General features: G+C 39.9%; 1 protein-coding gene and 1 pseudogene across 1 annotated transcript in view; both read right to left on the bottom strand.

Annotated features, from left to right (window-relative positions):
• The window catches only part of NDUFAF2 (NADH:ubiquinone oxidoreductase complex assembly factor 2), a 198,576-nt gene that overhangs the window by 113,266 nt on the left and 60,817 nt on the right, over positions 1-24,493 (bottom strand). The window lies entirely within an intron of this gene.
• Positions 11,222-11,815, bottom strand: LOC142440800 (large ribosomal subunit protein eL19-like; annotated as a pseudogene).

Here is a 24,493-nt window from a genome sequence, read left to right as displayed (position 1 = left end):
CTTCTAATTAAAAAGAGATAAAGATGCTATAAGCAGAGACCATGCTTACATTGGGATATAAAATTATTATTTAATGATTTCTATTTTAGAAATTTAAGACAATCTTTTAAGATTAAAAAATCCTTAATTTCAGGTATCTATTTAGATGTTATTTTTAATATAAGCTCCTTGTTAAGATACCACTTTGTTTTAAACTAAACTCTCTTAGCCTTTTTAGAAAAATGCTTATAAATAATCTGTGCTTTGGAAAGAATTTGATAGTTAAGCCAATACTTATTTTTAGCTGTGTTCTATACTGGCAAGGCAAAATTGCTATAAACTGAACAGTCTAAGGAGACTTCAGATTAAAGTTTTTCGGGGATTTCATTTATTTTAAAATCTCATCTTTCATATGAAAGGATATAAAAGTGGTCACAATAGTTAGGATACTTTCACGAACTACAGAAGCCCAAGTCTGGCAATTATCTACAACTTTTTCAAATATCCTACCTTAGTCTTCCTAAGACATGCAAAGTCAATTAAAATGGACAGGCTTCTTTACGAAGACGAGATCTTAGAACTTGGAAAGTAAGAGGGTCCACATGGCACTACAGTAAAACACATTTGGGGGTTGCTGAAATGAGCGCTTGCCAGATAAGGCACTGTACATACGAGTATGGCCTGGCTCGGTTCCACAGGGCTTCACTGTTTAGTGCAGCGGTTCTCAACCTGTGAGTCATGACCCCTTTGGGGGTCGACCAACCCTTTCACAGGGGTCGTCCGATTCATAACGGAAGCAGAATTACAGTTATGGAGTAGCAACGAAAATAATGCTATCGTTGGGGGTTCAACACAGCAAGAGGAACTATACTAAAGGTCACAGCATTAGGAAGGTTGAGAACACTGGTTTAGTGGATGAGATACACGTTTGCAAAATAACAATACGACATAACCTTCTCACTCACCACCGTCAGTTAATTACAAGTCACAGTGACCTTCACATGAGTGAAAAGGGGAGAAAGACTCGGCGTCCCATTCCTATCATGAGTATGGTCTTGGAATTGCCCACAGGGGCAATTCTACCCTGTTTACAGTGTCACGATGAGTCAGAATCTAGTCAATGACAGTAAGATGAGAGGGAAAAAATGACTTGCTAGACTGTGTATACTTTGTTCAACTTTTCTATCATTTGTATGTCATGCGTCCACTCAGAGAAGAAGGCAACTTTGGAACGTCTTCCACCTTCTCAGAATGATTTAATAGATCAGCTGCAAATCCCAAACAGATTCTGTATCTTGCTCTGCATCAACAGCTCTTCAAATCTAGCTCACTGAATCTCATAAGTAACAAGTCAAGCCAGAGGTGACTTTCATTCATGCCTGCTTACAACTGCACAGCTCCTAAGAATTAGGGGCAAGGTTGGTTTTCTCTTGATGAGACATCAATGAGATGCTGTGTGGTTTTTATTACATATAATTATTCATTCCCGCCAGCAAGAACAGAAATACAGTCATAATCATTAAAACAAAGGACCAGCTACTCCATCCCCTGAGGGAATCTTAAAGTCACCAGCGGGCCCCCAAATCACCCCTGGAGAACCAATAGCCTAAGTTAATTGGCATGACGGAGTTTAAACCGACAGCATTTTTTAACTTCTCCTGTTTAACAAACACTATCCCTGTGATGGTAAAGGATAACAGTGTCCACTAAGACGCAATTTGAAATGTAGGCTTAATTACTGTTTTCTAAGAGGTGGAAATATTTATTTAGCTTGAATTTCTGGGTTTATAAAAAATAAACAAAGATTTATGTCATAGCATGTCCAGTTTTCAGTTCTTTTTGAGAAGCCCTATTATCTGTTTTGTGTGTTTTATAAAAAGCCTAATAGATGTTTTACCTTCCTCATACACATGGTCCTTTAGAAAATAAATTCTATAATAGGATTCTTACAAATATGATCTCTTCCCAGCACTTTTTTCAACAGTAGCTTAAATAGTGCAAGTACAAATGCCACTTCTTTAAATACCTGGCGGCTCCTCAGCACTCTGGCATGTGGCAGCTTTGTCCCCCAGCCCTTTTTTTCGGCCTGTCAGCTGTGAGAAACAGTTTTCTACCAATTACTGTCACAATATGAATAAATTCAGAACTGAAAATATAAGCACTGAATATTTTCAGTAAATTTATCCCCAAACTACATTAAAATAGGGATTTAGCATGTAAACACAGGACTTAGCGAGTAATAAGGAACAAACATCACATTGCACTCTGGGTTCTATAAATAAAAACATGATATAAGAAGATAAGAAAGCATTCATGCAAAGATGAGAAATGGGCAAATGACAGCAGGACTGAGAAATTACATGAGAGGAGAAAGTTACAGCTGCAGAGACAGCCTCAATTAGGAAATAGGACCCCAAACAATGATGCTAGAGAGTGGCTGCTGGGTCTTCTGCCTTTTAGGAAGATTAATTATAATTTAATAAGAAATCATTTTGAAAAGATTTGCTTAGCATAGTCCTCTTTGTCCTGTACCACTCAGTTTCATTCAGGATGTGATTCTGAACGCACAGCGAGCAAGCAGCTGGTTCCTGACACAATTTTGATTTGAAAGGTGTTAAGAAACATGGGATAAAAATTAGTAATAGCTCTTTGGTTATCACTTTTAATAACACCTAAAATAAATAAATGATACAATTGACTCTTTGGGTAAACTGAAATGGAAATGTACACACACACACATACATGTTTATATGCATATACAAAAATATACGTACACAAATTTATATACATACACGTATATATATATACAGTTAACATACACACACACACACACACACACACACTTGTTTTTACGTGCTGTTGAATTGGTTGGGACTCATTAGCGAGCCTATACCCAATAGACAGAAATACTGCAGGGTTCGCACCATCCTCACAACTGTTCCTATGCTTGAGCCCATTGTTGCAGCCACTGTGTCAATCATCCCTGTCTTGCTGAAGGTCTTTCTCTTTTCACTGCCCCCCTCCTTTACCAAGCATGATGTCCGTCTCCAGACACCGGTTGCTCCTGGTATCATGTCCAATGTATGTGAGACAAAGTCTTGCCATTCTTATTTCTAAGGAGCATTTTGGCTGTACTTCTTCCAAGATAAGTGTTTGTTCTTGTGGCAGTCCTTGGTACTTTCAATATTCTCCACCAGCACTGTAATGCAAATGCCCTGACTGTTCTTCAGTCTTCCACATATACATGTATGCTGTTGTCAAGTAGGTTCCAAAGGTTCAAGCCTATAGAGAACAAAATGCTTCCGCGTCCTGTGACATCCGCAGAATTGTCCTTGTTTAGAGCCCACTGTTGAACCCATGGTGACATTTCATCTTGTCGAGAGTCTTCCTCAACAAGATTACAAGGGGATCCCCCCCACTGCCAAATTGGATTTTTTTCCAAAGCTATGTGTGTAATTTTTTTTTTTTTTACAAAACAACCTTATCGCCTCCAAAGTACTCTCCATTACATTTATACAGTTGTCAAATCTGTGATTCCATTCTTGGCAACATTGTTCAAACTCATCTGTTTGGATGGCTGACAGCACCTCTCTAGTTTTTGTCTTCACCTCTTCTGTACTGTCACATCACTGTCCTTTCACATCCCTCTTCATTCGAGGAGCCAAAAGAAGTCGCAGGGCATGAGGATAGATAAATAAGGTGTGTGGGGCAAGAGAGGCATCCTGTTTTATGCTCCAAACTGACGCACTGAAATGGCTGTATGAGCAGGTGCACTGTTGTGGTGGCCTGTCTGCCACAAATCAGACCTATTTTGTCACACACTATTAGACTATCTTTTCAGAACCTCTAAAAAGAAAGCTTGATTAACCATCTGACCTGGTGGAAGCACTACGAGTCCACATTTTTGCCCATTCCGGAAGCTGACAGAGGTTTGTCAACAACCACCATTTTACCTTTTTTGAAATGAGAAAACCACTCATACACTTGAGTTTTTCCCATAGTGCTGTCCTTGTAAGCTGTGTTCACCATCACAACAGTTTCTGTGGCATTTTACCAGAGCAGGGAACAAAATTTCACAGCTGCATGCTGTTCTCTTAAATTCACCATCAACAAAACAGAACAAAACAGAACAAAACAAATCCCTGAGAATCAAACAAAACTGCTTTCACGAAAAACATTCAGTGTTCAGAGATAACCTTCCCAGTTACACCACTGGGTGCACTAACTCAGAGCAAGTTGTCCCATGCTTGGCTGGTGGGAAAAATACGTACCACCTCTGAGTCACGCAGTGCAATTCTGTTTTTTTGGGGGGTTGGAGGTACCGCCTTGTATATACTTGGCTGGTGTGGTAGTTATGTAATCCATTGTCAATTTGAGATTTAAGAGTGAAGGGGTTACAGAAGGGTTGTGGGGAGGAGACGAGCCAGTCAGGATGCAGTGCAACAACGATGAAACATACAACTTCCTCTAGTTCTTTAATGTTTCCGCCTCCCCACTATCATGATCCCAATTGTACTTTACAAATCTGGCTAGACTAGAGGATGTACACTGGTACAGATAGGAACTGGAAACACAGGGAATCCAGGACAGATGACTCCTCATGACTACTGTTGAGGGTAGCAATACTGGGAGGGTAGAGGGAAAGTGGGGTAGAAAGAGGGAACTGATTACAAGAATTTACATATAACCCCCTCCCTGGGGGATGGACAACAGAAAAGTGGGTGAAGGCAGACGTCAGACAGTGTAAGATATGACAAAATAATAATTTATAAATTATCAAGGGTTCATGGTCGGGGGGCCGGGAAGGGAGGGGGAAAATGAGGAGCTGATACCAAGGGCTTAAAATAGAAAACAAATGTTTTGAGGATGATGAAGACAAGAAATGTACAAATGTGCTTGACACTGGATGCATGTATGGAATGTGATGAGTTGTACGAGCCCTCGATAAAATGATTTTTTAAAAAAAGAGTGAAGGGGTGGAGTTTAGCTTGTCAATAAGGTCGCAGCTTGATGACCTCATTTAGAGGCGCTATGGAAATAAAAAGTTCACTGGAGGTGGGACACAGACACACTCCCTGTGAGATATCCCTGTTAAGACACATGGACCCACCCTAGAGCCCAGAAGCTGAAGGAACCCCGTGGTGAGCACTGAGATGCTTCCACTGCCACTGGATCCTCAAGATTTTCCACTCACTGGCCTGTGATGATCTTCCTGCATTCAGCGTCAATACATGTGTTATGTGAGTCTGAAGAGGAATTTACAGATTGGTATCAGACATATGGGCTAATTTTGGACTTATGGACTTGATCCGGACTGTGCTGGGATGTTTTCTCAATATCCAATTGCTCTTGTATATAAAGCTCTTTCTTACACATATATGAGTTTCCCTGGATTTGTTTATCTAGTTTACCTATACTAACACAGCTGGGAAGGATAGTAATTCTAAGTTTACAGGTATGATCAATAATACACAGTTGGGGTTGCTACATACATGCATACTTAAATAAATCGTGTTGGTCAGAATACTACTCCTCTAGCCTCTGAACTGCAGTGGGTTGAAGACACACAGTCGCTCAGTCGACATTCTTCTCAACTCTTGGTCAGAAGAAAGTTTCTATGCACTCTCTTAATGCTTTGTTCTTCGTGGTTGTATGTACATCACAGACTGAGGTTGAAGAAACTCACATTGACTTGGGAGGTTTGGAACAAAAAAGTCACAGCTTGTCATCCCCACGTCTACTTCTCTTTCTTCCTGTCCATTCGGTCCTCTCATTATCCATGATCTAAATGCTAAAACCAAGTCTTGTGATCATCTCTTTCCCAAGGCCCTGCTCACGTGTGCCTTTTACGACGATAACAATAGCTGCCTCAATGATCATTCAGACTCCAATTCATTCAGCACAATGCTCCGAGAATCATCTTCCTAAATTACTCCTTCCTTCATATTGTATTATTTATCTTAGTGATTTTCTTTTTCCAGTGGCTGCCTTTTCAGACGTCGGTCATCAGGCATTTGCTCTGCAGAGCCTATGCAGAACCTCTGACCACCAACCTGCTGGCTGGCAGCTGAGCCTGGTAAACATTTGTTCAGCCCAGGGACTCCTTTCCTCCAGAAAGTCTTCTCTAATAATTTGATCCTGCAAGAACCATGACCTCCTCTGAATGATGCCATGTGCACTTCATCTAATGGTCATCTGGCATGCATTGCCTTAGTATAAATCTTTGGAATTTTGTTTCTGTTTGTTGGTCTTTTGAATTAGTTTGGAATTTAGTTTTTGTTTGTTGGTCTTTTCTTCCTTACTGAGCCATAGCTTTGAAAAAAAGGGTAGCTTTTTTAAAAATATGCCATAATATTTACAGCTTTGCAATGCACTGCTTTGTGATTTCTGGAGCAGGGTGCACAAAGGTGGAGAGTAAATCTGCAAGGGCAAATAGCATACCATCCTAATTGTTTTCTTTTCCCTGCAATTTGGCAAGTATTTCTGAGACCCTATTAATTATTGGTGTTAGGTGCTGTGCAGTGGTGATCCTATTTATAACAGTGTTTCCTTCTGAATGTTTGCCAAATAGGGGGCAGAGGGGTTAGGATGCTGTGCCATCTGTCCTTGTAGATACGCTCTGCGCCTTTCTGCACTCTGCCCCAGGAAGCTGACCTATATGGACCACGGTCTTTTCCCAAAAAACATGCACAAGCATATAACGAACATAGAAAATTAATGCACAATGTGGTTGTGTGGTTTGTAAAAACATACATTGCATGCTCTATTTATATAAAAAGGAACCCTGGTGGCATAGAGGTTACACAATGGGCTGCGAGCCACAAGGGCAGCAGTTTGAAACCACCAGTGGCTTAGTGGGAGAAAGGCAGGGCGGGGCTTTCTAGTTCTGTAAACAGTTGTAGTCTGGGAAACTCACAGGGGGCAGTTCTACCTTTCCTACAGGGTCACCATGAGTCAGCCTCAACCGGATGGCAGTGAGATTTAATGGTACAGCAAAAGGCTTCCTTGTCCTCTTTTAGTGGGGCATAGCTACTAAGAAATATGAGTAAGAGAGTCCAGAAAAGGGGGACAATGAGATGGAAAACTTGACTTTGCTAGTTCTCTCCCTGCCAAAAAAGGGTTAATTGTCTGCAGGCGTCCTCAAACTATAGCTCGCGAGGCACATGCCGCTCACCAAGGACATTTATCCAGCCCGCCGGGTGTTTTTGCCCCGTTTATTTTTTATTTCAAAATAAGGTATGTGCAGTGTGCATAGGAATTTGTTCATAGTTTTTTTTTTATAGTCCGGCCCTCCAACAGGTCTGAGGGACAGTGAACTGGCCCCCTGTTAAACAAGGTTGAGGACCCCTGGTCTAGCGGGTAAGTTTTGAGCTGAGAAACTCAAGGTCAGGGGTTCAAACCCACCAGTTGCTATTCAGGAAAAAGATCTGGATGTCTACTGTAAAGAATAACAGCTTTGGAAATCCTATTAACCCCACTGTGAGTTACAATCGACTCCATCACAGTGGGTTTAATGCTTGGGTCAAAGTCACAACTTGTACTCCAGGTACCAGAAACCATTTCTTCACGTCACTGCTGCTACCTGCTTGGAATGGTGAGGACGCCAGGCAGTAAGCCTTACATATTCTGCACCCTGTGCCTTTCTTCCTAAACCCCGCCCGCACCGCTATGTGGTTACTTTATGAAACTTCCCTCCCATTACCTAATTTGAATGTGCCATCTGTTTCTCTCCCAAATCCTAAATGATACAGATGGTCGGTACAAATCATTTGACTGACTGTTTTAAAAAATAGTTATTAGTCTCATAATAAATACTAAGGGTAAGCAATGGATTTGTTTTGAGAAGCTAAAACAAAATACTAGCAAAGGCCTACAATGAGTTTTGGAGTCTGAGTCGATCTGAGAGAAGAAATCATGACTTATTTATTTGATACCCATCCACCATGCCTAGAAAAGTCCCTTGCAAACAATGCACACTAAACATTCATCTAAATGAATGCAACAGTCTGTGGCAGAGACAGTAACTAACACCACGCATGCACAGGCTCCTCTGTATCTTCAAGCCTCGCCTAGCATTAGGTACACACCAAATGACTGGCTTCTAACCAATGGAGTATGGGTGGAAGCAACCCTGCCTTTTCAGAACTGGCCCTAAAAATCATCCTAAATGAGCCTTGAAGATTTTTCCCAGTTGGTTTTATTTATATATGTATGCGGGTGGGGGGGAGTAAATGAGAAATGAGTGCTGCCTACTTTAAGAAATAAATGTTTGCATAGTTTACCGTATATACTTAAGTATAAGCTGACCCAAATAACAGCCGAGGCACAAAAACTGCATTACAAATGTGCTGAAAAACTCGGCTTATACTCAAGTATATAGGTATTTATTATTTTGGTATCGCTGGCAAAATTTGCCTAATACAGAGTCCATATAGCCTCTATTTATAACATTTAAAAATTTGTAAATAACACAACTGATTGCAACTTCTTTTTAGATATTACAATTTCTTAGAAAACCTTTCACTATTTCACGATGGCGTGAAAACGAATCATGCTGTAAATCACAATGAATGAAATGTGTGCTCTAACAGCAATGTCTTACTGTCAAATAGAAAACAATGAAGGGTATTCGTTTTATTTTGTTGGCATTAGGTAAGTCGAAGATTAAGAAGTCAGTGGGTCCTGGAAAACATGAATATAAACAGAAACCTGTGCACTAGATTTCCCAAAGTGGGCCATTCCGCCCCCTGGGGGCCCTGGGAAGATCCATATTTGCACATATGTGAATACCTACACTTTCTCTTGGGTTGGGGGCATTTTAATTGCCCGTGGGTTTGAGTGATTTTTTAATTTTCTGAAATGGGAGCAAGAGACCAAATAAGTTTGGGGTCCTATGCTGTACAATGTTTACTGAAGCGCTGTTCACGATAACTAAAAGATATAACCTAGTTCCTAACAGATAAATGGACCCATGAAAAGTGGTGCACACTAAGGTAAGCCAGAGAGTGTTGGTACCAGGGTTCCACCCAAACCGAGCATGCGTCAACAAGACCCTGCCATCAGCGGCCGCCTGCTATCAAGGTGTCCGCCATAATCTTAGCAGCAGTTGCTGCTGCTCGGTGCCATCCAGGCGGTTCTGACCCACAGCAACCCAATGCAAAATGTAACAAAACACTGCCCAGTCCTGAGCCATCCTCACAAGCCTGCCAGAGAAGGCTTCCTGAGAGGGTGTGAAAAGGCAACAGTGACGCTGTGAGGGCAAAGATGTACTTCACCTGCAAGTCATGGGGTTTTCCACTGCTTCACGTGCATGCAAAAGGAATGCATAAGGAAAATCGAAGAACTGATGCTTTTAAGTTGTGGTGTTGAATATGAATGGTATATTGAATATGCCACAGACTATTAGAAGAATGAGTCGGTCTGACTTGGAAGGCTATTCCTTAGAAGCAAGCATCGGGAGGCTTCATTCCATGGGCTTTGGACAAGAGTGTCCTTGGATAAGAAGACATGTACTTCCTGATGAGAGACTAGTTCCTGAAAAAGGGCATCATGCACAGAAAAGTAGGGGCAGAGATAAAAAGGGAGGGCTTCACCAAGATGGACAGACACAGCCGCTGCAGCCGCACGCTAAAACAGAGCGCCAACCGTGAGCTTGTGAGGATGGTGCAGGACCAGGCAGGCTGCCGTGAGTGGGAACTGACTCAACAGAACGAACATCAACAGCACCAGAGACTAAAGTGAATTAGTGATTACCTGGGATGGGCAGGAAGGAGGGAGGAAAGGAGGACTCGATGCTTAGGTGACAGGGTTATTTGGTAGCAGGTAAGTGGTGATTAAACACATAATGAACATAATTGATGCCATTGGGTTGTACATGTGAAAATGGGTGAAGTGTCAAATATTTTGTTACCTATTCATTTACCACAAATAGGAATCAATTTAAAAGCAAACAATAGTTTCAGAACACTGAACCATTAAAAAAGAGCTTTGATTTATTGGGTTATTTCTACATCGCTTTAGTGTTTTCTTGTCTGTCCTTTTTCTCTTAAGCATGTTAAAAACACCGACAAGTAATCATTTGCCAACTTGACCATTTTTACCTGTGTGATACAATGACATCGATTACTCCCTTTGCACGGCACAGCCATGGTCACCACTCTTTTCCACATTATTCTACCACCGTGACCACAAATCCAGTGTTCCCTAAGCAACACTTCCCTCCTCCTATCCCTGGTAACCAGAGAGCCAGGCGGCACAGTGGATATGACTTGGGCTGCTAATCACAAAGTCATCAGCTTGAACCCACCAGCAGCTCCGCTGCAGAAAGAGGAGGTTTTCTGCTTCCATAAAAATTTACAGCCTCAGAAAACTACAGGGGCAGTTCTACTGTCCTATAGGGTGGCTTTCAGTCTAAAGTGACTCGATGGCAGTGAGCTTATCCCTGGTAACCACTAAAAAGCTTTAATTTTTATACATTTGCTTATTCCGTATAAATGAATTAGTATGATATTTTCAAGGCTCATCCATATTGTCTCATATATCACGACTATACTTTATACTTGTTTTTATGACTGAGTAATATTCCGTTGTATGTACACACACCTGGGAGAAAGGTGAGGCTCTTTGCTCCCATGAAGATTTAGTCTCGGAAACCCACAAAAGCAGTCCTACCCTGTTCAACAGAACAGTATAACTATAAGTTGGGATTGATTCGATGGCAGTGAGTTTGTTTGGTTGGTTTTTGTCCATTCACCTGATCGACATTTAGGTTGTTTCCACCCTTTGGCTGTGGTGAATTAAACTGCAACAACTATTGACATACGGGTTCTGGTTGGGGATGTAAGATTGCTGAATAATATGGTAGCTCTACATTCAACCACCAAATAGTTTCAGCAGCAGCTACACTAGTTTGCCTTCTCACAATAAATGTGGGCTCCCACTTCTTCACTTCCTCATCAACATCTGCTATTTTCAATTTTTTAAAGCCATAGCTTTCCTGTTTCTTTTATATTTTCATTTTCAAAGCCCTTCTCAAGAAGAGAAAGAGAGAGAAAGAGATACAGTTGTCTTGTTCTCTGTGATGATATATATATACAACTCTCTTTAGAAGCAGTTTAACTAAGGAAATATATGGGGGTTTTTTTTTGGTTTTTTTCAGGGGCAGGCCAGTAAGGCTTGCTTTTATTGAGTGACTGATCAATAGAAATGCCAAGGCCATGATGTACAGAGAAGAGAGGGGTAGTTATTTCTTGGTCTCTTCCTCCTTGGGCAGAGTCTTGATGATCTCCTCTTTCTTGGCCTGGAGTCGCTCCTCGTGGCGCTTGCGTGCTTCCTTGGTCTTAGACCTGTGCGCCTCAGCCTGGTCAGCCAGGAGCTTCTTGCGAGCCTTGTCTGCCTTCAGCTTGTGGATGTGTTCCATGAGAATCCGTTTATTCTTAAACACATTCCCCTTCACCTTCAGGTACAGGCTGTGATACATATGGTGGTCAATCTTCTTGGACTCCCCGTATCTCCTGAGCAGCCGGCGCAGGATCCTCATCCTCCTCATCCACGTGACCTTCTTGGGCATGCGGGCATTGGCAGTGCCCTTTCACTTACCTATGCCCATATGCCTGCCCTTCCGGCGGGATAGGGTGTTTTTGCGGCATCGGGCCCGAGAATGGACGGTCACAGGCTTGCGGATGATAAGGCCATCTCTGATCAGTTTCCGGATTTGCTGACGGGAGTTGGCATTGGCAATCTCATTGGTCTCGTTGGGGTCCAACCAGACTTTCTTCTTGCCACAGCGGAGGACGCTGGAGGCGAGCCTCTTCTGAAGCCTGAGCATACTCATGGCTGCGGCTGCAGCGCCGAAAGGATGGAAATATATGTTATGTGAACATTATATCAAGAAAAGTACTAATGTGAACATTATATCAAGAAAAGTACTAAGAAAAGAAAGAAACCAGACTTAACCTATGGGTTACCATGGGTGAAAGAGAGTGTTTTGCTTACTGGGCACTGAGTTCATGTTAAGGGAGGTGGAACAATTTGGAGAGGGATAACAATAATGGCTGTACAGCACAAAGTGTCTCATCAAAGGCACTGAATTATATGAGTAGAAATTACTGAATTGGATTTTTAAACAAAGTTCAAAAATATCCCCTTAAAGTCTTAAAACCAACCAACAGTAGTGAAAAAACAATGTCTGCCTTGAGTATCAGGTTCTTCAAAGAACTATCCATATGGAATCAGAGTGACAACAGCAATTAGGCAGATAAGAGAGGAAGGAAATACTAGTAGTGAGGGAGGGACAATGCAGAAAGGGATGAGATTGGTTTCTCACTGAGATGTCATCAGTGTCGCTGAGTTGCACCTGTAGAAACAGTTGAATTGGTGTATGCTTTGCTGTGGTATTCTCAAGGCCAATAAAATTAAATTAAAAATAAACTGTCTGCTCAAGTAGGAGTTAAAGTATTCCAACTGTTCATGCTCCACCTGTCTTTAGCCACTAAAGGGTATTTAGCACTTATTGTTAGTGGAATACTAATGGTATTAAAAGAGAACATATGTGTTATCCACATATACCTATTTAACTGTCTAAACAAAAACACAAATTCACACGTAAGAATAGATAGCCGTTCTATGTCATTTGAGAGAGTTTTAAACAATCTCAGCTTTTTGAAATGTTGTCTTTCGGGTATTGTGGGTGACTGGTTTAAGCCACTGTCCTTGGCTTTCTGTTCCTTTCATAATTTGAACACGCCATTTTGCTGTATTTCAGGCAGTTATGTACATGAGGGGCTTCCAAAAGTTCACAGGCAAATGGAATTAAATGATTACTGACTTTTTCCATGAACGTTGTGAAGCTCCCTCTTATGGTATGATGATGTGGGAAAAGGTCAGGCTACATGTCTTGCTGCCAGGACATTTACTGTGTCCCAACTCCTCCAAACTCACAGCCACCGGGTTGATGCTGACTCATAGTTAATACTACTTAATCAAAGCACTCCCTTTCTATCTCTTTCTCTTCAGGATCATTAATAGATATATTGCCAGATTAAACTTAAAAATATTAAATAGATATTTAGCATATAAATTCACTTATAATATCACTTAATAGTTCATTCATATTAAGAAGAGTCATGTAATCATCACCGCAATCAATTTCTGAACATTTTCTTTTTCTCATAATCATTGTTGTGAGCTCCCCATGCTGTCACACCCATCCTGCTAGGCCCCTCAAACAACCCTTAACAACCACTGCCATCCAGCTAATGCCCGCTCGCAGAGACCCTAAAGCACAGGGTAGAACTTCCCCAGTGAGTTTCCAAGACTGAAACTCTTTCTTCATGGTAGCAGGAAGGCCAGGCTTTCTCTTGAGAAGCTGGTGGTTTAAAACTGCTGACTTTGCAATTAGCAGCCCACCATGAAACCACTATGCAACCGGGACTCCTTCCATTTACTGTCTCTATAGATTTATCTATCCTGAGTTTCATATGCAGAAAATCACAAACAAGAAACAAACAAAAGAAAAAACACAGCAATGACAAAACGAAACAGAGGAAAATTTCAATCAAAAGGAAATAAGAAACTATCAAAAATTGAAGCAACTTTAAAGAGTCAAAAGGGGGCGAACAAATGACAAGGTGATACATTTTCATGTAACTGCACCTGCCGTAACCTACTTTACAATGCTGCTGATAGGAAGGCTAGTCACATCCCTGGGCTTCGGTCAGAGGGCATTCACCAGTCTTCACCCACTCTTGCTAATAGATTTGGGGCTTCCGCTGTCTGTCATCCACAATCTTCTGCAATCTGGGTAGTGGGAATTCAAACTCTGATAGCATTCCCTCCTCTGGATTTGGATTTTATTATTTACCTTCCTTGGATCACACAGGCTAGTGCTTATTCCATATAGATTTAATTGATGTTTCAATTAGATGGCTGCTTGTCTTAAGACAAGCCTTTAAGACCTCAGACACTATATAATTCCATTCTATTCAAATATAACACCTGTATTTCCAAGTCTTCCAGAGAGCTCCTCCCTAGTAGCTGAGTAAAAATATACATCTAACTCCCTATAGCACCGCCTTCCTTGGGCTTCATTAACTCTAAAACGTTGAAATGAGTTGTCCCCAGTTTCTACTTTGTCTGTCAGGTATCTCTTTGACCAACAGAATTAGGCCACAAATCATAGATGAGTCACTTTACTTCTGTTATATCAATTGAGAACTTCAGTCATATAAACTAGGTAAACCTGGTAAAAGACTGCATGTGTATATTTATATGTTGAGAGAGAGTGTGGTAAAACACCTCTTTGGTTTGTCTAATTTCACCTGCGTCTTGCTGCAGTTGTAACACCTTCTAAATTACCTTCTAAGTATAACTTTGGTTTATCACTGCTCTATCTGAAAACATATTCAAATGAAAACATTTTCCAAGAAAATTCTGTCTAAGGGTAGTTAGATCAAACTATGAACATCATGAATTTATGCTGGACAAATATTAAAATAAATGTATTTGTATGTACAGAAGAATTTTAATACTTATCATATAAGAACATTATCCTAAGGAGTTTTTAGTGTACTAATTTCAAAGGCTTCACTAAACTAGAAATACAAATGATTCTAGGATAAAACTACTTCTGAACCACAAAAATGGGCATCAAATGGAATATTAACCCATTTCCCAGGAAAGAAAGTATAGAATAAATATCCTATTTGAAGTGATATGTTCTACCTATTCTATAGAACTATCACTTAATTATTTAGTATTTATGATTGGTCAATAAATTGTATAAGCACTATATCACTACCTTTTGTAGGGTAGTAACTAAGGTTCAAAATAAATAGATTTTAAACATCACATACAATTCTGAGAGCTTATCTGTATAAAAGTATAATAGTTATTTGATAACCAATGATTTCCCACGTACAGTCAAAATTCACACGTGAGTTGAAGTGGTTGGTAAACATGATGCGGTTGTATAAATCTTCGTTTAAAGAACAGCTAAAAGAACCGGCCAGAAGAAAGACAGTAATAAGATAGGGCCACCGGGGAAAGGCACTGAAGAGACAGAGAAAGGGCAGATGCTTAAGGCAAAAAAGAAAGGTGGTTTCAAGAAAAACATCCAAGTTCTAGTTTTAAACGAAATAGTTAATAGTATGTAAACGGCTTTTCCTTTTACTACAGGAAACTACATTAGTAACCTGGGTAATTAGAAGCACACTTCGAATAAGCTTATTCAGGCTGACAGAGAAAGGGAAGGGAAGAGAGCAACAGAGGAGCATCATTGTTCCCTGTTTTGTTTTTGGTGTATCACCTCTTGTGAATTTAGGCTTCCTGTACGTTCAGTAAAATTTTAATGAAAAACTGAGGTAAAAAACTAATTGGAAAATAAAGTTAATGATCAAACACATAAACAGTCTAAATTAAGGTATCACTGCATGAGAAAGAAAACTAGTTTGTAGTAAACAGTATAATTTAAGAAAAAGACTTAAGGACTTTAGTTTATTGTTGAGCAACAGAACTTAGAAGAGTTTTATTCAAACGCTGAACCAGACCACAAATCTCTAGTAGAAGAAAATATACTATGATCACATGAAAATGATAAGAAGAGGGACAAAGAAGGCAACACAGACTTGGTTGCTCCCAACAGCACAATCCCAGAGTTGGTGTGAAGAGCGTGCAGAGGTCTGTACCCGTCCTGTGTGATCTGCCTACACTCTCAACACTGGCCCGAAGCCTCTGGAATTAATCACTATGCTTTCCTCGAGTAGCTTTCAAAGAGAGCCTGGCATTGCCTATATGTTTCCTGTGGCTCCAAATATTCTCTTACTCAACCCACAGTACAACTTGAAATACCACCTCAGTTTGCACGTATGGAACCTGAATAGTCTTTAAAAGCCACCCTGTAAAGGCATGGTCTCTGTTAACTACAGTTTCATCAGGAACACACGTTTCTTTTTCTGAAGGATCCAGCAGCTACTGCATCCTACTCCCATAGTGACCCCGTCTCTCGTTAGGAAATCACAAGTCTACATATGGAGTGCCGCTCCCAGTAGAAAGAATGAGTACAGACAAAAGCTAAAATACACTGGTTCTAGCAGTAAAGACAATCTTCTGTAAAGGATGGAGAACCACATGAACAACTGTGAGGATGGCACAAGATGGGACAATGTTTGATTCTGTTGCCCATTGGGTTGCTAGGAGTTGGAACCAAATCAACGCCACCTAACAACAATGGGTGGAATGGAGCCCTGGTGGCATAGTGGGTTATGCTTGGGTCTGCTCCACAGGAGAATGATGAGGGTTTCTTCTCCCATAAAGATTCACAGCCTCGGAAGCCCACAGGCTTCCTGAGTTCTCTGTCTTCTAGGGTTGTCATGAGTTGTCATTAATTCAATGGCATTGCATTTGGGTTTTGGTTTGGTGATGGGTGGCTGTGAAAAGACTTGGTTGGCTGACAGCAAATGAACATTTCAACACGAAGGTTCTAAAATGAAGAGACTAGTTGAGACTAGGGATTTATTTTGTTAACACTTCAAATCTGAAAATGGGAATGCACTTTTATCTGGCTGTAACAATCACTTTGGCAGCTGACAAACAGCTTTGTGCCTCACCTGACCTCTGTTCACTGGTGCATAGCTCATGCTGAGTGAAGGCAGTACAGCACAGAATGCTCTAAGTGTCAACAATATTACTTCAAAATAGTTAAGAATACAAGTCTAGAATCAGTATGTAATCTCAGAGACAGAAAAAATGCTGGCAACAATCTGACAAATAGCAGTCCTCGTTTAACGACTATCTCATTATCCACCATTTCACATTTACAACAATTATAAAAACTATATTAATGATACATGTCTGGAAGTAACAAATGCTGAAGAGCAAGGCCAGTGTAATGCTGGCTGTGATAGCTAAGGTCACAAGTCAACTTGTCTGGACCATCATTCTCAGTGATTTGGCAGTGTGATGGTTAGATTTTTATGTCAACTCATCATATGTGGTGAAGGTAGGAGTGGAACCCAACCAGTCCATCAGCCTGATGACACCTCGAGGGTGTGGCCTTTTGTAAAACAGAGAGACCCTGAGCAAAACTGAGCACTTTTGCCCCTTCACTTCTGCTGAATCTGGATCCCGAATCTGGTTCAACAATCTCCTGTTATATTGCCTGCTGATCCAAGGAGCCAGGAGTGCACTGCCCATCTTGGATTCATTCAGTTCAGCATCCACTACCTGTGGCCCTCCAGCTGCATCTTCCTGATTCCTGTTCATTGGCTTCTGAAGCTGCATGAGTCAGGAGAAGCCTCCAATTTACAACTGACTTGCAGACTGGAATTGGACTACATTTGTCTACTTCTACAACTGTGTAAGCCATTTCTTGATATCAATCTCTTTCTACATACATACACATACAACTGTCACTAGTTTGGTTTCTATGGAGAACCCAACCTAACACAGGCAGTTAGGTAGTGATGTAATTTTGTAGTTATGTAGAAAAAAAACTTCCATTTTTCGATGTGACATGATCATCCTCCATTTTTCCTAAGGTCAATTTTCATGTAATGACCTGGTCTTTGGAACTTAACTATGTTGATAAATGAGGAATGGCTGTAATATGCAGGTTCAGAAAAATGTTTGTTTAAACCCCAAAGGGAAATAACATTTAAAAAGAATATAACCTTTAAATAACAACTTTTAAATGTGATTATTTGCATTGACAAAGATGAATCAAAGGCACAGATAATCCAACATGCCTGGAAACTGAAAAAGCATACACTGTTGGTTTGAAAAGCAAGTATTTGCCCAAGTCCATTTCCTACAGTGTGCCAGACCTTGTGTCACTTGGGTGTTGGGGGTCAGAGAGGGCGATGGCAAACATGAAAGAAAAGACAACATGGGTAGCCTACAGCTAAGCTTCTGCATAGTTGTCTGAGGGCACAGAGCTCCCTAAGCAAGTGTCCACAGTACATTACATAAAAGTTCTAGCCCCGGTAAGGCTCTACGTGGCTAAAGAGAATATGAATTGTTAAGGCTCTTCTGATAGTAGTTTGGTACTATTTATTAATACAAACATGTATCTGTCCTTTGCCAAACAATGCTATTTCTGGGCACTTAGCTTACAGAAGAGCGTAAGTAAGAAAGAATGTTTGTACAAAATATTTACAACAGAATCTTTAGTAGTGATTAAAAAAATAAAACAAAAATCTGTACACAAACTAAATGTCCTTCAATACATGAATCAAAGCTATGTTGTTATATCCTTGTTAAAATGATAGTTATTATGCAAATGCCTTTTATCTTTCGCTTCTGATCTATAATGGTCTTCTCATTTTCTTCTGAGAAAAACAAGTGAGAGGGAAAGAAGATAGACTATATTCATTTTTAAGAATTAATAATATTCTCTCCAATAAAGTCCCCCAAGAGGCTCCCACTACAAAGGGGAGCTGAGTGGCACTCCAGGGTATCACTGCCTCTCTCACGCCCCTCGGGTTTCTTCTCAGGCATCACCTCCCTGGAGACAGTGTCCTGGAGCTTCCCCTCCAAACAGTCCCTGCCACCACACTCTGTCACGTTCTGATCCCTGACTTTGCTTGAGAGCGTCTCCTATTTCCACTTGACTCCACATTACAACCCATTTAGTCCCTGCCGGCCTCTCCAGCTGCAATGCAAGCTCCAAGAAGGTGGGCCGGGGGCTTTGTGTGGCTCACTGTGTAACATCGGGACCTAAAGATGAGTGGGCTTTCAACAATTTTGTGGAAGAGTGGTATTCAAAGCTAATATAGAGGTCCAAAAGGGGAATTTAGAACAAGTGAGGTGCACACACCAAAGAATAATCAACCATTTAAGATCCAAAGGGCAGCATTTACCCAATTACAGCGCTCAGCAGGGTTAGAGAAGGAAGCCTAGGGGTGATGTGAAGGGATATGAAGGGAGGAGATGGAATGAAAGGTGCATGGATTGCTGGATGTGAACCAGATGGTCTACTCTGCAAATCTTGACCCAATTCACAATAAAAAATTAAAAAAAGATATAGGAGTTTTCCCCTGAACATCTTGAAGCCCTTTTCATCTGAGACATGTATATAAACTAAGACACATTTGTTAAATGAATCAATACAAGAATAATTGAATTACATGTGTAAAAACCAATACAAATACATGGCCACAGTCAAGCAGATAAAATAGCAAATAAAGATTTCAATTCGGGTGATGAAATTTACATAACTTAGAGGAAGAAAAAGGTGCTTTTTAGTAAGGAAAACATCTAAGTAGTTATGGTCATATATGCAGAAACATCTTCAAGAGGAGGGAGAAGGAACAAGAAAAAATAAGGCAAGTCTAGAATGACTACATTACACAAAATGTGGACGGCTGAGCCAGGAAAGAGGAAGCTCAAAGGAGAAAAGAGCTTTTCCAAACACTGTGCACTTTACACACCAGACACAGTGGTGTTGCTCTCCAAAATAATTTTGCTTTGGTTTGTAAACCACCACACACGAAGTAAAGATACATTTAACAAGCAGCATTTGTGATTAACCTACAGAGAGGAAAACATCAGGAAACGATAATGTAAAAAGCAGGCCTTCTTAGAACGCTCCCAGAAAAAGCGCATTCTTGTCAGCTACTTGCCGAGGCTGATTGCCACCAAAGCGAATTCTGAAACCCGAGGAACTGTCCACAGGTGCACGGGGAGCACAGGTAGCAGGCACGCTCACTGTTCCCAAGGGAGAGCAGATAGCATCTTGTCGATGCTACCAACTACGGTGACACACACTATGTCCTTTTACTCTGGATCAACTCACTTTTGTTTTAAGGCTATGTAATTTTAAATCAAATATCACTGCTTTTTTTTCTCAGTCAAGATATAAACGTGCAAATTCTAATTTTCAAATAAAGCCACCTAAGGGCATCCTGCTAGGTGAAAGCACAAGCTATCCACGGAGACAAAGAACCGAGTAAAAACAATGAGCCCAGTCCGGCATTCTTTAAGCAACCTAGAAACCGTGCCTATTTAAAACTTGTGAATACTGGTACATGGTATCTCTGCCAGAGAAGCAGTAACCAAAAGAAATAACGTTTTGTCCATTTTACTAAAAAAAAATTAATACTTTAAAATGTAAATGAAATAGTTACCTTCACCTAAGAGATAACTTGCTATCTAAGATTATATTTGGAGAGCTACGAAAAAAAATTTTTTTTCCACTATTTTAAAATAACCCGTATTCTGAAAAAGTGAATTGTAGGCTTCTTGGAAGAACACAATGTGGTCATTTTCAAACCCTTTATAAAATCACCCGTGTCTTGTTCCTACAAGACATATCTCTTCTATTTTGAGAGCTTTTAATGAAAATAACCTATATTATAAAATCTGTAACTCCAAGAAATTTATACATATTTTCCTTATTTAAGTAGTAAAGAGGAATAAACTGATTTTTAAGGAAGGTATTGTATTTTCTACACAGGAGACTAAACACATATTTAGATATCAAATGCAGACATAGTTAGTTAAAATCAATTAAACAGAGAAGTCCTTCCCTTCTGGCTGTCTGTATTTTTCTTTAATCCTGGTCAGTGTAAGCCCTTATTACCAGTAATTTGCGACTACAACGCTGAGGAAAAATGCTAGCCTCACAATTTTTGTCATTTCTCCCCTCTCTTCCCCTGCAGGCTGCTACTGTTGATGGCCTTTATGGAAATATAAATTCAATCAGCAGCTGCAAATTTCATGAGACGTCCATCTTCATGCTGAATTTCTAACTGAGTGTCAAAACAATCTGTGGATTTCTCCCTGATGAAACACACATTGAATTGTAAATTTCTGCAATTTCCTCATGTTTGAATTTCAGCTGCAGCAAAATAGTGCTAGCCCAGATAAACTGCCTAGCCGGTTGAAACAAGTAATTTTCTCTTCTTATCCCTTCATGCCATTTCAAGAGTTAAAAATAAATAAAGCTATGAAACAAAACATTGCCCCGTATTAAATAAAATTACATTTTCTGGTATGGTAATAAAAAAATGAAGAAATAAAAATCAGTTTGCTATGTTTTAAAAGAGAATTTTTAGCCCCCAAATTACTTGTCCTATTAAGTCCTAGATTGTCATTAGTTATTTCTTTACTGGATTTGTAGTTACTGGCACAGCAGAGTTTTGATAACATTAATTATTTTCTATATGTAACATCAAGATAGTCCATAAGTGAGAAATAGTCACAAACTGATGACTGGTAACGTCACGTTGAATCAGACATGGCTTCGTTAAATATTGCCAACAGTAAAAATATTAAAGCACACAATTAAAACAGCTTCACGAGGCATTCTTCTTATTACGCACTTATAATTGAATCAATTTTTCACCAAAGAGCCATTTTTATCAGAAGAGCTAAGTAGATTCACTATCAAATAATGCACTGTTCAGAAGTCTATTGTTTTACAGCTAAATAAGCAAGAAGGGTGTGTGTTTTAAGCTATCTTGAGACCCATTAAACAACTTGCATTCCCAGGTAGCAACTTCTTATCCTTATAAACAGCTTTCATTAATGTTATTACAAAATAACTCACAGCCTTCTTTAAAATTTTAACAAGCGACTCTAGTAAGCAAATCTTATCATGGTCTATAAAGAAAGTATTAAAATGACAACCTGTATTCTTTCAACAAACATCTTTTGAGCATCATCTACATGCCAGGCAATATAGACCATATATATCATCAAGACACAAAGGTGCACAAAACACAGCCTGTTACCTCATGGAAAGCATTCTAGCTGAGAGAGGTAAGAAAATCATGTATAAAAGGCACTCAGGTAAATGCTATGGACAGGTACATGAAAGGAGGGTGTAAGATAGAACAGAAGGCAGAGAACTAATTCAATGAGCAGTTGGGGAAGCTTTCGGGAAGTACCACAGCTTCCAAGATCAAACAGGAGTTAGACAAGAGAGATATAAAAAGAAGATGAAGTCCATCTATATTCTAGGCAGAGGGAAAAATAGAAAAGATGGAAATAAGGAACAGCATCGTACCTTTGGAAAACTATTAGTAACTGGAGTTTGAGAATAGGTCTGGCATGGAGAGACAGGATCTCCAAAACTAACCTCACTGCCACTGAGTGAATTCTGACTCATGGTGACCCCACAGGCCAGGAAAGAACTGCCCCTGGGGATTTTCAAGACAAAAAGTGTGCTGAAAAACTGGGGTTTGGCTTATACATGGGTCAGTGGCATGAATGGATGTCATCTGGTCAAGCCCAACTAACAAAAGGAGGAAATCTCATGAAGCCTGACGTAGAGTTAATAACAAAGTGGGTTCCAGATGCCTGGGAAGACATTCCAGAAGACATGGTGCGACGTGCCTTCCAGAAATGTAGTATTAGTAATGCTATGGATGGCAGAGAAGACTGCGCTTTGTATGAAAATGACAGCAGTGATGGTGAGGCCGGCAATCTCAGTGAGGACAGCGTCTATGATGACCTCATACCAGCTGAAGCTCTGCATTGGGATACGGATGATGATGAGGAATCCAGTTTTGAAGGATTTTAACTCTTTACATTTTAGCTTGGTTGCTGATTGAGCTCAGGAAATAGTACTCTTAGGGTATCATTATTGATAACATTGTTTTTGTTGAACCTATTTTCCACTTACTGTGCTGGTTTACTAATGTTAAATGACTTGTCCTTTTATTTTTTTTATAAATCATGTTATTGGGGGTCATACAGCTCTTACCACAATCCATACATACATCAATTGAGTAAAGCACCCTTATACATTCGTTGCCCTCGCCATTCTCAAAATTTGCCTTCCACTTGGGTTCCTGGAATCAGCTCATTTTCCTTTTCCCCTCACCCTCCTTCCCTGCTCCCCTCTCCCTATGAACCCTTAATAATTTATAAATTATTATTTTATCTTATTTTACACTGCTCGGCGTCTCCCTTCACCCACTTTCCTGTTGCCCATCCCCCAGGGAGGAGGTTATATGTAGATACCCAAGAAAATATTTAAATATATTACCCGACTGATGTCTCAATTTTCAGTAATTTTATTTTCATTTGTTTTGATTATTGAAACTCACCAATAGCTTCTGCACTTTCCACCCTAGGCTTATCCTCCAGTCAATCACTTTTCCTGGTTTCCCAGGTAATAATTAGGTACCTCAGTTTATACTCGTGTGGGCTTATCTTCGAGTGTATGCGGTACTTTCTTACAGTGAGTCCAATGTTTTACTACAGTGCCACCAAGGCGCCTTTGTGATAGGAGAGGCAGGCTGAAATAAGATCATGAAAGGTTAAGAATAATAAAACATCTAAACATTATTTAGAAGGCAATTGTGGCCCTCTGAAAGATTTTGAAGGTTAAGTATAAAAATGTGCATGGTAGGTCTCAATTGGATATAAAAGTTATAGTATAATGATTAAGGAGTCAGACTAGGTTCACATTTCATTTTACCACTTGCCAGTTATGTGATTTGGGGCAAGTTACTTAAAGTCTACATAGCTCAGTTGCTTAATAAATAAAATAGTGCTAATAATACTCCATATTACAGAGTGATCATGAGAATTATGGGTTTCGTAAACATTTGAAGCTATTATCATTTGTTAGATTTATAGCTGTAACTCTTGTATACACGAATCCTAAAATAGATCATCTAATTAAAAGCACCTAGAACTCCACTGAAGAGCCCCAGTGGCATAGTAGGTTATCAGCTGCCTTACTAACCACAAAGTCAGCATTTCAAAACCATTAGCCTCTCTGAGGGAGAAGGAAGAGGCTTTCCACTCCCCATAAAGGTTTACAGTCTCCAAAAACCCACAAGGGCAGTTCTGCTCTGTCCTTTGGGTTACTATGAGTCAGAATCAAGTCGAAGGCAGTTAGTGTTTTTGAAAGAACTCCATTTGGAAAACTAAGGTTTCAGCCGATTCCACTCAGACTGCCTACTATGTACCAGAATAAAAATTAAAAGAAAAAACAATAGAATAAAGGAAACATTTAAATCTCAAGAGACTTGTCCCCTTAACAAACTATTGATATAGACTTCATGCTCTTTAAATATTAGTATATTAAGTTCAATTCTGTTTTATGACTTTTTTTAAAGGATACAAATACCTCTTATAACATGATAATCAGTAATGTGTGCAGACTCCACCCCACCTACCACACTGGCTCCCAACATATATACATATAGAAATAGTGAACGAAAAAAATACTGCATGGTTAAAAATCATGAAAGGTGTGCATAAGGATTGTATCCTCTCACCATACTTATTCAATCTGTATGCTGAACAAATCAAATTCAATCTGATGAGAAATTGAATTCCATGAAGACGAATATGGCATCAGGATTAGAGGATGGCTTATCAACAACCTGAAAACTTCTCTTGCTCAAAATGAGGACCTGAAGCACTTTCTAATGAAGATCAAGGATTACAATGTAACGAAAAACATAGTCCCCACAAGACCAATAGGTAACATCATGATAAACAGAGAAAAGATTGAAGTTGTCAAAAATTTCATCTTACTTGCATCCATGACCAGTGTTCA

The sequence above is a fragment of the Tenrec ecaudatus genome, chromosome 2, assembly GCF_050624435.1.
Source record: "Tenrec ecaudatus isolate mTenEca1 chromosome 2, mTenEca1.hap1, whole genome shotgun sequence".
NCBI classification, from domain to species: Eukaryota; Metazoa; Chordata; class Mammalia; order Afrosoricida; family Tenrecidae; genus Tenrec; species Tenrec ecaudatus.
This window is presented reverse-complemented; position numbering and strand designations above follow the sequence as displayed.